This window comes from Sorex fumeus, unplaced genomic scaffold (genome assembly GCF_029834395.1).
Source record: "Sorex fumeus unplaced genomic scaffold, SorFum_2.1 ptg000081l, whole genome shotgun sequence".
NCBI classification, from domain to species: Eukaryota; Metazoa; Chordata; class Mammalia; order Eulipotyphla; family Soricidae; genus Sorex; species Sorex fumeus.
The window spans coordinates 9,207,364-9,223,942 of NW_026606138.1; positions in this window are offsets into that span (position 1 = coordinate 9,207,364).

Consider the following 16,579-nt stretch of genomic DNA (forward strand, 5'->3'; position numbering starts at 1 on the left):
CAAAGGTATTCTGTGGTGCTGGTTTGCTTGGGGTTGGGGGGTGGGGGGGGCCACACCCAGCTGTGCTCAGTTCACACTACTTGTTCTGTGTTCTGTGTTCCTGGGACCATTTGTGGTGCTGGAAATTAAACCCAAGTTGGTTGTGTTCAAGGCAAGTATCTTATCTGCCGTTTTATGTCTCAAGCCTAGGTGGCTGTTTTTTAAATAAATGCTTTATTTTAGAATAATTTTATAATTACACACTAATTTTAGGATTAAACAAAGGCAGTAGTGCTTGTTTTGATATATCCCTTTCCCAATTAATCTCTTCAATTGTTAAAATCATAGACTGGTACAGCTCATTTATCCTAATTAATTAACCAATAATTTGTGTAATTAGTGATAAAAGTTTATTTTTTTATTTGGTATAAAATAGTTTTTTTTAATATTTTTTTCTGTTCCTGGAGTTTTTCCATTAAACTATATTTTTCTTCATTGTCATTTCTTCTTTGACTTCTCTTAACTCTAAAGAGCGTCTCAGATTTTCCTTACTTTTGGGTGATCTTCACAGTTTGAAAGAATACTGGCCATGTACTTTTTTTTTTTTCAATAAGTGAATTATCTCACGTGTTTTCCCCTCATTATTAGCGTAGGGTTATGAGGTTGAGGGAGGAAAAACAAGGAGGTAGAATTTCATTTTCATTAAAATCAATTATCACCATGTATCTAATCATTTCTTATGCTTTAACCCTGATCACCTGACTGCAAAGTAGTATTTATCAATTTTCTCACTTTAAAGCTGCTCTTCCTCCATTTCTCGAATTATACACTTTGGCCAATTGGACAATCCCGTTCCCTTAACTCAATGATTGGTTTAGTGAAGGGCCATTCACAAAGAAGATAGTAATTGAAAATGAAATGTCCCATTGAAGCTAATGGTATCTTCAAAGATGCCATGCCACTGGCCGAGCAAGTGAAAACAGAGATAGATAAATGGGACTATCTTAAACTAAGAAGCTTCTGCACCTCCAAAGAAACAGTGACCAAAATACAAAGACAGTCTACAGAATGGGAAAGGATATTCACCGAATACACATCTGACAAGGGGTTGATATCCAGGATATACAAAATACTGGTTGAACTCCACAAGAAGAAAACATCCAACCCCATCCAAAAATGGGGCAATGAAATGAACAGAAACTTTCTCAAAGAAGAAATCCGAATGGCAAAAAAGCACATGAGAAAATGCTCTACATCATTAATCATCAGGGAGATGCAGATCAAAACCACAATGAGATACCATCTCACACCTCAGAGACTGGCCCACATTCAAAAGAACAAAAGCAACCGATGCTGGCGCAGATGTGGTGAGAAAGGGACACTCCTTCACTGTTGGTGGGAATGTCCACTGGTTCAGCCCTTCTGGAAAACAGTATGGACGATTCTCAAAAAATTAGAAATTGAGCTCCCATTTGACCCAGCAATACCACTCCTGGGAATATATCCCAGAGAGGCAAAAATGTATAGTCGAAGTGACATCTGCACTTGTTTGTTCATTGCAGCACTCTTTACAATAGCCAGAAACTGGAAGAAACCTGAATGCCCAAGAACAGATGACTGGTTAAAGAAACTTTGATACATCTACACAATGGAGTACTATGTAGCTGTTAGAAAAGATGAAGTCATGAAATTTACATACAAGTGGTACAATATGGAAAGTATCATGCTAAGCGAAATGAGTCAGAAAGAGAGGGATAGACATAGAAAGATTGCATTCATCTGGGGGATATAAAGTAACAAAGTATGAGATTAATACCCAAGAATAGCTGAGATCAGCACCAGGAGGATTACTCCATAACTTAGAGGCCAGCCGGGTATCCTAGAGGAAAGGGCAGTTCAGATAGAGAAGGGAGCACCAAATAAAGGATGTTTGGAGGATCCTCCCAGGAGGGGAGATGCATGTCGAAAGTGGACTATGGACTGAACATGTTTGCCACTCAATGCCTCTTTTGCAGACCACAACACCCAAACGGAGAGAGAGAACACAGGGGATTGCCCTGCCACAGAGACAGGGGGGATGGGGGGATGGGGGTGGGAGGGATATTATCCATGGTGGTGGAAAATGGGCACTGGTGGAGGGATGGGTATCTGATCATTGTATGATTGAAACCAAAGCACAAAAAATTGTAAATCTACAACTTTAAAAAAAATAAAATAAAATAAAGGGAAAAAAAAGAAAGAAAATGAAATGTCCAATCAATTACTTTGAAAAGGAGCCATTAGCAATAAAAATAGTAATTAAATGGTTTAGATATACATGTTACAGAAAGTGAATCTTATAGATATAAGATGTTATAATCATTGTTAAAATAGAAAGAATAATAGTTCCTCTTTAAATTTTTTTTTGAGTGATGCAAAACAGCTTTTAAGCACACAGGCTCAACCTTTAACAACATGTTAGTGATCTCTTATAGAAGAGTTTCATGGCCCCTGGATGAAGTACAACAATCTTCACACTCCTTCCTCTAAGGAAACTGTTTTTGTAGCATTTTCTGTGGGTTTTCATAACAAACAATACAAAATAAATTATTTTTATTTTGCTTTGGGGCAGGAGTTGGGGTTCAGAATGGAAACATCTAAAACATGGTGGTGAGAAGGTGTAATTGTGCTGGGATTGGTGTTCGAATATTAAATGTAATTAAATATTGTGAACTACTTTATAAAATAAAAAGAAAGAAATTTAGAGTTGTGAGGGGGGAGAGAGTGAGAGAGAGAAAGAAGGAGAGAGATAGAGATGCAGAGACTGGGGACCACTCATATGTAGAAGCTTAGGCACTACCCAGAGAAGGGTGGACTTCTCAGAAAAGGAGAAGCTGCTAAAGGTCCTGATAAGTTTCTGCATCTCCAAAGAGCTCAGGATTTACATCTCAAAAGTTATGCCTTTGGGTTACTTTAGAACTAGGAAGTTTCTTAAATTGTATTATTTCCCCCAAAGCTGAATGACAGTCAGATACTGTCATCTTGGAATTGGGATTTTGGAGAGAGACTTTCAAATTTAATTTATCAAAATCCAGACCTATAAATTCTTCTATGTGCATGAGGAACATCCAGAGATTTTATTAAAATAAAGATTCTCAGTCAGGGTTTGCAGGATATGACTTGAGTTGTTCCAAACTTCCAGTGATTAGATTAATGAATATGAACAAGTCTGGTCCATAGAACTTCTGAGAAAACAAAAGATTTTCTCTGTCTTCAGTGCCCTTAAATATACGTCAATTGGTGAAAAGATCGATTTGTCAGAGAGTAAAGGGGTTTGGAAGTGAGCTATCACTTTATTACATGACCTTCTGGAGATGTGTAATAAAGGGACTCATGATATCACAGCGGGTAGGGCGTTCGCCTTACAAGCGGCCAACATGGCCGACCCGAGTTCAATTCCTCCGCCCCTCTCGGAGAGCCTGGCAAGCTACCGAGAGTATTTGATATGCCAGACACAGTAACAACAAAGTCTCCAATGGAGACGTTACTGGGCCCACTCGAGCAAATCGACGATCAACGGGAGGGCCTTTATTATTTATTATTATATGATATACTTCTGGGCAACTTAGTTTGGATTCTCCAACTTTTAGTCCATGTTGAAATTCGCTGTGAACATTTTATGATTTAGACAGAAATTCTTACTTACCAAACACTTTGCAATTAAAGGACTTAGATTCCATGACAACCACTTCAAGTTATCTGGTGATTTTTTTCTCCATATGTCCCAATGACCTTATTTTTTAATGAATTCAGTTCCAGGGGTCCAAACAACCCTTTCTACTCCCCAACACCCATGCCTGCTGCAAATCTGACAGCTGCTTCTTTCTCCCCGTCTTTGTTCTTGATCTTACAATTTTACTCTTGTGTTTTAAGAACCTCTGCTTTTCATTATTGTGTCCAAAGGATAAAGTAGCTGTATTTCTCTACGCAGTAGTGTTTATACTATCTGGTAGTGAACTTGAATTTTCCATCAAACCTTTACTTCCTCACTCACTGACCCAAGTGTGGTTTTCAAGTACTAGCCCATAACATCTATCCTCTGCCTGCATTTAAAAGCAGTAATTATGACATCTAACACACCAATAGATTTATTAAGTGTCTTTCTAATAGAGTTCAGGTCATTTTTCTAATAGCGGCTAGCTTATTTTGGTGTTTCTCTGGGACTAAAATTTAAGAGAAGGGCTCAATAGTCTCTATCACAGAACCATGGCTGGCTGCCCTTTCTTAAAAGAATCCTCAGCTATTTTGTAATAATAAGAAACAGAAAAAAACCAGCCCAAATTCTTTAATCAGTTTTCTGGCATGAAAATGTCCCACTTCAGTATAATAAGGATGCATCTTTTAGCTTTGTCATAAATGAGTCGGAGTTGTACAAAAGCAAATGAAACTCTAGTCCACCGGATCTTGTGATTGTTGTCAATGGCTCTTCAGTTCAATGCTGAATTCAATTTAATGTTGAATCACTTCAGGAAATTCGAAGCATTTTCATTACACAGGGGTGAGTGTGTTTCCTCAAGGAGGTACGATACTTGGCATCTTCTTAGATGAGTGTGAATCACCACTTCATCTGGCTACTATACAAGTACATATTGTTTTATTAAATAAGAGGGTAAAAAGTCATACAAAACATTGCATACTACAAATGGCCAGGGAATAATTTGATTTGACTTGGTGCAACTTAATTTACACATTGGACTTCTAGGGGAAAATATGTTCCATAAATATAGCTTAGTCTGGGCACATGAACCATGAATGGCTTTGATTATTATTTTTTGAGTGAATTCCCCTTGCCATTTTTTATTATAGTATGTTTAAGATAAAATAAAACAACTTGAAGGCAGGAAAATTTTTTAAATAGAATGAAAATAGAGTAAGAGGGACTTCAGTAGGCACATAGGAAAGTGAGACAACAGATTTTTCTTTTTTTTCTAAAACATTACCATTTATCCCAACTCTGCTAAATATAGCATACTTTCTTCTTTGCAGGACTCAAAATTCCATCCCACTGCCCCCGCCCAAACTTCTGATTTGTAGCCATATTTAAGATTTAACATATTGTTTCCAGAAAGAAAATGAATGAACTTTTTTTTAAGCTCAGACCAAACCATACCAGGGGTTTATGCTAGTGAAATAAAAGGTTCATGCTGATTTTTCAAATTATGCCTGTTCTATAAATGCCAACACTTCTGGAATTTTATGTGTTTGACTATATTCTAGAGAAAAGAGATCCTTATTTGAGAATTTGCATTAGAAAAGTTTAAAATTAAACTATAACATAATATTATCAGGTTATTTTCAAATAAGACAAATGTTTGTTCTGAAATATCCAGTTAAGTGATGCTGGGATGTCTTGCAAGGCGAATCTGAGTTGCTTGGAATCATTTTTATGAATCATGGATACAGGTATAGATTTTATTTACATATGAAATCAGAATCAAGGAAAAGGACGAGACACAAGCATTTGCTATGGAGCTATTCTTGATCCCTGCCCCAACACTGTTGCTACCTCATCACACAGGAGCGAGGACTTGGAGCTGTGAATTTTAGTGCTTTCCCCTGTTTACATACACTTAAAGCTTTGTCTTCAGTATCGAAGCACCCTTTGAAAATTTCATACATATGTTGTAACTTCCAGCTATCTTTCTGAAAGGCACATTAATGGTAAACAGGGATTTTGTAGTGGTTTCAGAAAGTGGCCAATTTTCTGAGCCATCCTTTGGATTGTGGATGTTTCCAGCTCACATGTCGTGCCATCAGGTTGGTATGCCTGGGCCATGCGGAGAGCTAGCAATCTCTGATGAGTGTCAGATCCCAGATCCATCTCCTCCCTGTCCCCATTGCCTCTCGGAAACATAAAATGGTTATGATTCCTAATCGCCTACCATGCCCTCCAGCTGGTGTCAGGAGAAAGTAGAAACCCATCTTTCTGTCCTAGCTTCTGAAAATGCCATCCTAGTCTGGCTGAAGTTTCCCTTTCTCTCTTCAGTTTTCCTCTGCTTGTATGGACTGAGGTTTAGAGATAAAACCTAAGAAGTCTTGTCCCTGACTCCATGAATACAGTAAAAGTAAAGATAGAATATTATCTTGCAACAAGTGTTTTTCTTGCTTTTGCACTTCTCAACTGTAACTGATTTTACAACATGGTTTAATTATAAAGACTTGTAGGAGTTTTAGATCTAGTTTCACACAGTTTTGGTTTAGGAAGATGCTGCTGAGCTGGAGAGATATTACAGGGGCTGTGGTACTTGCCTTGCATGCAGCCAATCAGGGTTTGGTGCCCAGCATCCCATGTGGTTCCCTGAGTATCTGCAGGAGTGGTTTATGAGCACAGAGCCAGCAGTGACCTCTGAGCATTGCCAGGTATGGAAAAAACAAACAAATAAAAGATGGATGTTGGGGACAGGTAGATAGTACAGAGTTTGGGGGTGCACAATGGATCCTGGCTTCAACTGTCCACACCTTCAGTATCACCAGGTTTGGTCCTTAACACACTTAAGCACTACCTATGTGGCCCAAGCAGCACTATATACCTGAGTTGTAACATTAAACCATCCTATCCAGTTGGCAGAGAGTGGCCATCTGATACCCTGAGATGTGCTTGAGAGTATCCAAAATAGATTAATTTTTAAAAAGAGATTGATGTCTTGTACAGGGACTTAGAATTAGTGGTTTGGGGTTTAAATCATGCACTTCACCACTCAGCTATCATGATGGGCAAACTTATTAAAATGTTTTCCCTCCTCATTCCTTTCTCCCCATCTGTATTAGTATTTAGTTCAAATTGCCTTTGCCTTTCATCTGCATCTCCCATAAGAATCTCTTAACTGATCCCTCAGTATCCCATAACACCATTTCTAGTTTTTCATCATCTTAATGATGAATAGAAATATGGTCATCTGAAATCTTTCATCAAAACACTTCAATGAATCCCTATTGGTCAGATAACACAGTCTGACTGTCATAGCAATCCATAACTAGTTTTCTTCTGTTGAGTACCAGTAGCAGCTACTCCCAGTTATCTTCCAGATTCCATTCACTTTTCTTTCTCTTTTGCCACCACACATTTTAAACTCAACTCATTGATTGTCACAATAAAGTCTATTATAAGTTTTTGGCCATCAACATGGCCACTTGACTTGTGCTGACCAATGAGTTGCATGGTAGCATCTAAGAACTGCCCTAAAATGATGGCTAGTTTCAGCTGTTCTTTTTCTCTTTCTTTCTTTCTTTCTTTCTTTCTTTCTTTCTTTCTTTCTTTCTTTCTGCTGCTCAATTTTTATGCTATAGTTAAATCTAGAGTAGCTATTTTGAATCACGAGAATATCTCAAAAACGGAGTCATGTCAGAATGAATCTGAATTTCTGAAGACTTAATTTTCCCCTATACCAAACCAGGACCTCCTCATTCCTCACTGATGGCTCATTTTCTTTCATATGTATATATATACATGTATATATAAACATGTATATAAATATGCATATATATATATAAAATTCATGGGCTGGAGCACAGCGGGTAGGGTGTTTGCCTTGCATGCGTCTAACCCGGCAGACCCGAGTTCGATTCCTCTGCCCCTCTTGGAGAGCCTGGCAAGCTACCGAGAGTATCTTGCCTGCAGGGCAGAGTCTGGCAAGCTACCCATGATGTATTCGATATGCCAAACATAGTAACAAGTCTCACAATGTTACTGGGCCTGCTCAAGCAAATCGATGAACAATGGGAGGACAGTGATACAGTGATATATAATTCAGCTTGGTTTTATATATTTAAACATAAATATATCAATATTTTGCATACATTATGTTGATTTTTATTAATATACAAATATATAATTTATTTTAATATGCTATTCATATATATACATATATATAAAAACCAGGCTGAATGATTTACTGTGTTCATCATATCATCCCTTGCCATTTGTAGCTCTTATGCTTTAGCTTATCTTTTTAGCAAATTTCTTTTTATTAAGGCCATTTCCAGGGTCTCTTCCTTTGCAAAAACTCTTTATTCAAAGGCAGACTAATTTAATGCCATCATTTTACATAGTGCATCTAACAATACTCATCTACAGTCACTATTAATATTCAATTATGTATTTCATTCTACCAAATTGACTGACTTATTTCAGGTTATGATTAGGCTGTTTCTTGGTTTGTTTATTTTTGAACCTCTCCATCTTTATAGTTCCTAAACTTCACACATATTTGGATATGAGTATACTTATGGAATAAAATTATATGAATTTCCATTTTATCATTCGTAAAATGATAGCAGCAATAATTTCTATGTAATATATTTTTCTGAGAATTAAATGAATGAGAAGTGTTAAGTTTTATTATAAATCACAACAATAAAGCTAAGATTTTCTCTGTTTACTCAAAGTTCCACTATCCAAAAATTAACTTGCAGAAATTGATTGTCTACTGGAGAAAGGATGAGTGCTAGAACTCTGTATGACTGAAACCCAATCATGAACAGCTTTGTAAGGGTCTATCTCACAGTGATTCAATTGAAAAATAATTTTTTTTTAGAAAGAAATTTTTTAGAAATATTTTTAGAAAGAAATAAATAGGTTGTCTAAAGGAGCCCACACCTATTTATCTGCTTTAAATCTATAAGAAATGAAAACAAAAGATGAATCAGCAAGAGGGCAGATTTCTGATCTTAGAAATATAGAAAGTACTACTAGGGGATTCTAGCAATAGATAACAGGTAGGACGCTGTGCTTGCAAGCAGCCAACCCAGGTTCAATCCATGGCATTCCATCTGGTCCCCTGAGCACTGCTAGGAGTAATTGGCTGAGTGCAGAGCCAGGAATTATCCCTGAGAATCGCCAAGTGTGGCCCCAAAAGCCAAAATAAAGCCCAAACAAACAAATAAAAAAAACAAAACAAAATAAAACAAAAACTACTGACACAAAAAAAGGTTTTAAGGTCAATTTTTACTATTAGATATTCAATTTCTATTATCTAGTCCAATAATCTTATAAACCTTTAGCTCTAAGTAACCTCTTTAATCACTGGGCAAACAATGTCATAAAAAAAGTTGTATTTAATTTAAACTGAAAATTAGTACATAACAAGCAGCTTTAACTTTTTGAGAGCATCTCTAGAACGTAGATTAGGTATAAGGAACTTAGGGCATTTGATGTCTTCCATATCAGTTGCTTTAAGAGAACATGGACTAATCAGAGATGAAATTGGAGTAGAGACAGGATACACTCTTTCTTCTGCTATATTAAGCTTAGCTGCCAGGGAACTCTGGACATTCTTGGGAGGAAATGCACACTCTAGGGTAATGGGCATGCTCTGCTAGGCTTAAGTCTCTCTGGAAACTTGTACTCTAAGTACCACATCACCATCAAGTGACTCACCAAAGCCACTAGGGGATTCTAATTTGGCAAACGTTCTCCAACCGTCTGCTGACCAGATCTTTGCTATGGTTCTCTGAGACTTCCAAGCACTAAGACCTCATGTCCAGAGGTCTAATATGCCCCTTGACGGCAATCAATTTTCTCCCTCCACTTCCCTGAAAACTAGTTTTGTTTTTGCCTATATTTTCCTGTCAGTGAATGCTGGGGCCAGGGAATGGGAGGAGAAAAGAGTGAGGGGCGTGGGGATAGCTTTAATGTCACCTCTTATATTAGGAATCAATGACATATGCTTTTAAAGCCAAAGGCATTTGTAAGATCTCCTTTTAAAAATATAGAGGATTTAACTGCCTCCACTCTTCTATTTAAACTGATTTCAGAAGTAAATGTTGGGTGGGTTCAAAGTGAAGTTCGGGCTCTTCTCTGTATACTTGCAAACGCACAAAGCTGGGTCTGTTATGTCCTGTCTGAAAGGCTATCTATTTGTACAGCTTTATGCGTCTCTTCACAGAACACCCATGAAGTCACAGCTCATATTTCTGCTTTAAATATTCAATCTTTTGGCTTTAAACACCCATAAGGGTTATTTGTCAAAATGGATCTTAAACCTTGCCCCACAGTTCTGCAGCAGATCTTTAAAGTAATATTGTAGGAGTGGGAAGGAAAGGGTGGAGGAGACTGGAAAAGTCAGCCATTCAGCAAGCATTTATTGAGTGCCAAGTACGTGCAGAGCATATGGCAACTAGTAATAGGTGCTGTGAGGGGGATAAAAAGAAATGGAATATGTGTTCTTGCCCTCAAGATGAAGGAGACAGAAACATAAGCACTGTCAGTTCAATCCGAGATCCAGACACTTTAACCTTGCTTTCTAAAGATGTTTGTATGAAGATCAGGAGACAGCAACCTGGGGTATATAAGAGAGAGCAACATCTGCAATTGTGTGTGTATGTGTGTGTGTATGTGTGTGTTTGTATGTAAGAGAGAGAGAATGAGAGACAGACAGACAGGACAGACGTAGAAAGAAGTAAAGAAAGAGAAGGAGAAAGCGTGTGTTTTTACAGAGATAGGATTGGATGTGAGGAGTTATGTCTAGTATGGAGTGTCTTTTTGTAGTGTTTTGTAATTCATCTTCTGACTCAAGATACGTTTACTTTTATTTTGAGACCCTCAGAGCAGGTTTTCATAGTTCCTTTTTTATGGCAATGCATAAAAAACTTCAGTGTTTCCATCACCTTATCTTTTTAAAACTTGGGATCCAAACTCAGCATTTTTAGACGTGTGCTAACTTCATCTAATGTATAGGCAAACTCATCTTGACTCTCCTGACTACTCTTTTCTACAAGTTCTTCAGGTTTTGAATTGTGTTGTGGCCAGACGCTTGGAATGTAACCTGTCATGTGTGGGCTTCTTGAACTCGGGAGAACAATCTCCATGTACCTAAGCAAAGGGGACCTCCTTAGTCTGCCCACAGGTGATCTCAGGGCCTAGGGTCTTGTGCCTGGTCACCAGGATACCAATGGGAAGTCTTGTTGGGGAAATGTACAGATTACAGAAGTGTAAAGAGCACTGGGCTAGAACACTATTTTCTCTGTTAGCTACCTTCTAAGAGTTCAATGAACCTGTTTCTCTGTCAAATGAAGATCCAGAATTATCATTATAGTTAAATATATTAATACAGTGAGAAGGCTTTGCACAGCACTTGGCACATGGCAATCAATCAGCAAACTTTTAGATGGTATTATAATATTAACATAATATCCATTATATTCTTGTATTTGCCTTGGGATTTTTCTTTGACACTGAATTTCAGATTTGTTTCACTCTACAAAGTAGATGACTAAGAGCAAAACAGGAAGTATGACTTACTCTGTCCACTGAAACAATTTTTTTAAAAATAGCTGACTGCATTGCCAAATTCTCTATTAAATCCTCCCCGACCTTAATTTCCTTTGTCTTTTAGCAAACGTTTATTGCATTTCTATGAGGTCTCAGCAATAGATTTCAGATAATAAACTATAATCAAATATTACATCTGTTTAGATATAATCCCTCCATGCCAGAATATAATCCAAGAAAAAGAAATAAATTCAAGTAGAGAACCAATGATACATTCTAGGAGCTTCAGTAGTGCTTGTAGAACTTGTGCAAACTGATGTGCAAGGATAGAAAGATCATAATGGTATCAGTTTCTGTTGATGAGGCCAGTTCTCAGAGACTTGGCTCCCATAGATCCATGGGATTTTCATTGTTTCCCTAGGCCTGGTTGAAGTTTTCTAATAAAATATCAATCAGATATATGAATTTACAACTGCATGTTTATAGTGTTAAGTGGCTTTTCAGTGAATAATTTTAATATAATACCTATTGGAAATGGGACGCATAAAGCATCAAGATCACGATCACGATCATGATCGTCCTGTTGTTCATCGATTTCCTTGAGCAGGCACCAGTAACGTCTCCTTTGTCCTAGCCCTTGAGATTTTAGAAAGTACCATATTCAAGGCTCTTTCAGGTCATAAAGCATCATGATCCAAAAACAATTAACTTATCAGTATGATACAATGCTTGTGTACTATTATTAACACCACATGCTTTTTTTTTTTTTTTTTTTTTTTGCTTTTTGGGTCACACCCGGCAATGCACAGGGGTTACTCCTGGCTCTCCACTCAGGAGTTACTCCTGGTGGTGCTCAGGGGACCATATGGGATGCTGGGAATCGAACTTGGTTGGCTGCGTGCAAGGCAAACACCCTACCCGCTGTGCTATCTCTCCAGCCCCACCACATGCTTTTTTTAATAAAAGCATATACATCTATTCTAAACAAAGTCATCCACTCTAGACTTTATTAGTATATTTATTTGTACATCATTTTTCACTAAGGAAAAAGCTAGATTATAAATTTGATTAAATAGCTTTTCAAATGATGCCTATAATTTCTTTCAGATGGAATAGATTCAATATCATTAGAGAGAAGATAAAAGAAGTAAATTATGTTTATTGATTATCAATTGTTACTGTAACTGCAATCCAGTTTAAATCATTATATGAATCTATCAGATATATTTGTCTCTTGTTGTATATTAGGAATTTGAAGTGCAGAGAAGTCAAGAAATTTATCCAAATTTCTACATAAGGCTTGTATTCAAAAATCAAAACCGATTCCAAATGGCAGGCTCAATGTTGGCATGAGTAATCCGATTATCCACTTAGAGTCACACAAAAGAGTTTATTTCCACCAAACTTGGTATGTTTTAATTTATATAATCATTATAAGGCTGAGGAGCCTTAGAAATATAGTTTACCATATAAAAATCCAGTTAAAGTCTGTATATCACAAACTGCAATTTATCCTTGGCTCTAGGACTCCCTTCAATATTTTGTCTTTAATTTATATTTTGTTTGAATTCTTTCCAAACACAGAGTTTAAGATAATAGGACAATAAAGGCCATTCAATATACCACAAATAGGATAATGGTAACAAGATTATAATTTTACCTTCCTGTACTCATTAAAAGTTCTTTACAGCATAGCAAACTTGCAAAAATTACCGCATTTAATGTTCTTAAAAGGAAACCAGGCATCTTCCTTCAGGACTGCATCAATCTCCCCCTTGTATTTTTATTGCTTTCCAAGGGCTGTCTAATCTCCCAGGAACCTGGGGGTGAGGTCGATGCCTTTTAATTACCTTTGACTCGTCCCATCTCTTCTTTCTCCCACATCCAGGCAAGAATTGTTTTATAAGAATAGTTTTTATACCAAGGGCCAAGCAATGTACATACTCTCTCTTTGATCTCTTCCTCATAGTGATCACTTAATAGAATTATTAATTCTCATTTTACTGATGAGAAATTATTAGCAAATTCTCATTTTACTGATGAGCCTTAGAGAAGTCAGAAGCTCATAAGGTAGTTAATGCTTGAACCCAGAACCTTTATTGACTATGAAAGATCAACTATTTTTCCTTCCTCACTGATGTGCTCATTGATTACCTTTCGTTTCCCATGAACTCACCTTGAATCAGATCTCTGTTTATTTATTTTTTCTTTTTGGGTGTGTCACACCTGTAATGCTTAGTGCTCATGGATGACTGCTGGTGGTGATGGAGGGACGTGGAGTGATGGAGACTGAGTCTGGGCCCTCTGCAGGTACAGCATGTGCTGTCCATTAAACTGTCTGCTGGAACCCTTGGACCTGCATTATGTTCAAATTAGTGCTCTACAATTTCCTAGAAATTTTCTGGAGCAATAGCACAACGGGTAGGGCATTTGCCTAGCATGTGGCCGACCCAGGTTGGATTCCTCTGTCCCTCTTGGAGAGCCCAGCAAGCTACCGATAGTGTCCCGCCCGCATGGCAGAGCCTGGCAAGCTCCCTGTGGCATATTCGATATGCCCAAAACAGTAACCACAAGTCTCACAATGGAGACATTACTGGTGCCCGCTTGAGCAAATTGATGAACAACTTGAAGACAGTGCTACACTGCTAATGTTCATCCGAATTTTATGCCTTCAATCAGATTTATCCTCTCACTCCTTAATTTTTCCCCCGTTGTCAAATGGAGTTAGTACTGAAGCTATAAAAATCATGTGACAATGGTTTTCCACTCATTTAGGGACAGGGGAATATTTGGTTATGAAACATTTAAATTTGTATATTGTGTATACTTTTAAGTTTTTCCTTAAATTTTTATCCTGATAACAAGCTGACCTTAGTACATACAGTCATATATGTAAATATATATAGTTATATTGTCAACAAATACTATCCTAGGGATTTATTACCCTAATAATAGGTTTGATAGTCTTTTTCCCTCTGTTTGAATTTGGCCTGTGATTTCCTTTAACCAGTAAGAAGACCACAGAAGTTTGGCCTCTCTGCTGTAGAAACAACTTAGCAGTACAGCAAGAGGGAAGGACAAGGAGAAACCAGATAGATAGATAGATAGATAGATAGATAGATAGATAGATAGATAGATAGATAGGATAGAGAGGATGGGAGAAAGAGAAGTCACTCTGGATATTCTAATCTAGTGGAAACTTCAGGTGACAGAACTTGCCTAAGTGACCCCAGGCAAGGCCAGCAGAAAGAGAACCAATCTAATTATAAAGCAAGTAATAAAATGTTGTGTCCTTAACCATAAAGGTTTATTTCATAGCCATAGACATCACATAAGGTGGAGCAGCCACAACAGTCTAAGAGCAGTGGGTTCACTGTAATGCAGTGTTGGAACGCCAGAGCAGAAAACAAGAGACTTCTGTGGCTGGGGCAGCAGGATGACTCCTTAACACTTGACACAAGGAACTCTTTCCAGTTCCCACTGTTTCACAACACAACCATGTGTCACTTCCCAAAGGAAACAATCTGTACCCTTCTGAATTAAGCCTCTACCCTAGAATCTTTTCCAGATCATCTTCCTAACCCTCAAACCAAAGTTTGTGAACAGTTGATTGAGAACCCATGCACAATGAGTCATGTTTGTCTTCAAAATGCCTATTGCTTTACTTGGAGATCTTAGATCATCAAAAGTTCTATGCCCTGAAGCTAATTTATTCACTCAAGGAACCAAAATACAACACATAACCTCATCTCCAGCAAAGACTCTCAACATGAGCCTGAGTGTGTACATGTTGGATGCCAAATCAGTGAGTCAAATAATGTAATGGTTACTTCCTAACCCACTATGACTAATTTTACTAACAGTGGGTCAATTAGTTGTAGCAGACACTGGGCTTATGACTGAGAATTGCAAATGTGTTCATCTTTCTTTTCTAGATGATGGAATCAAGATAGAGGGGAGGATTATCAGATCAACAAGATCAAAAAGAAGCTTCAAAATGAAAACTGATAGATAATCCATGGTTCTCAAGCCTCCCTCAGGGCTTTCTTTACTACTGCAGCAGTGGTTTTTACTGATATGCTTGTGTAGTTTTTTGCTAAGAGGTATAGGTACAACCTAACAATTAAAAAAATGTTATTAATGTTTTGTGATAATACTGTTTTACCTTTTTATTTCATTTTTTTCTTTTTGGGTCACACCTGGCAATGCACAGGGGTTACTCCTGGCTTTGCACTCAGGAATTACTCCTGGCGGTGCTCGGGGGACCATATGGGATACTGGGAATTGAATCCAGATCAGCCACATGCAAGACAAATGCCCTACCCACTGTACTATTGCTCCAGCTTCTGTTTTACCTTTAACACTTGATTAGTTTTTTTTTTAAAATGAATCACCGTGAGATACAGTTACTGATTTACAAACTTTCACTTACATTTCAATCATACAATGATCGAGTGTCTGTTCTTCCACCAGTGCCCATTCTCCACCACCAATGTTCCCAGTATCCCTCCCGCCACTCCCCCACCCCCACCTTTGTGGCAGGCACATTCCCTTTTACTTTCTCTCTCCTTCTGGGTTTTATGGTTTGCAATATAGGTATGTGTGCTAAAAGTAGATTATGGACCAAACATGATGGCCACTTACTACCTGTATTGATTAGTTTATTTATTTTTTTTTATGGGCAGCATCAACCACCTCTCAGAGAACAATAATACCAATAAAGGTCTAATAAGAAATAGACTACAAAGGGATGTGTTGATAAATAATGTCTAAACTATCCAGAGGTGGGAGTTGAGAGGCTCTCCCTGCTGATAATCTTGGGGAAAAGAATCACCTGACCGGAATTATGACATTTTTTCTAGACCAACTCATTTCATCATATAAAAACATGACCATTTCCCAATATGTTTATGTTAAATAGAGGAATGAAAACATAGTAGGAACTAATGTAGAACAGTGAATCAAAGTGAGTATAATCTACATGTGCACTTCTAGTCACCAGACACCAATTTTTTTACTGACTTGTTTACTATATACGGAAAAATAGAAATTCATCTACCCACTCATCTATCCATTTATCCCACAGATGTTGATAGAACACCTACCATGTACAAAGCACTGAAGAGATACATTAGGTAGAAACATACTTTCCGTCCTTCAGAGACAGCTTTTACAGTCTCATAAAGGAGATAAGACATGTTGTGAACACAAAGAACTATGATCAAGGTAATAAATGAATAAGTACCACAGGAGAGAAAAATAAGGTGAGATGAAAGTTCAGAAAAGGGAGACATCACTTCTGCCAAAGGAAATATAGAGTAGAATGATTTCTTAGAAGTATAATCTATCACT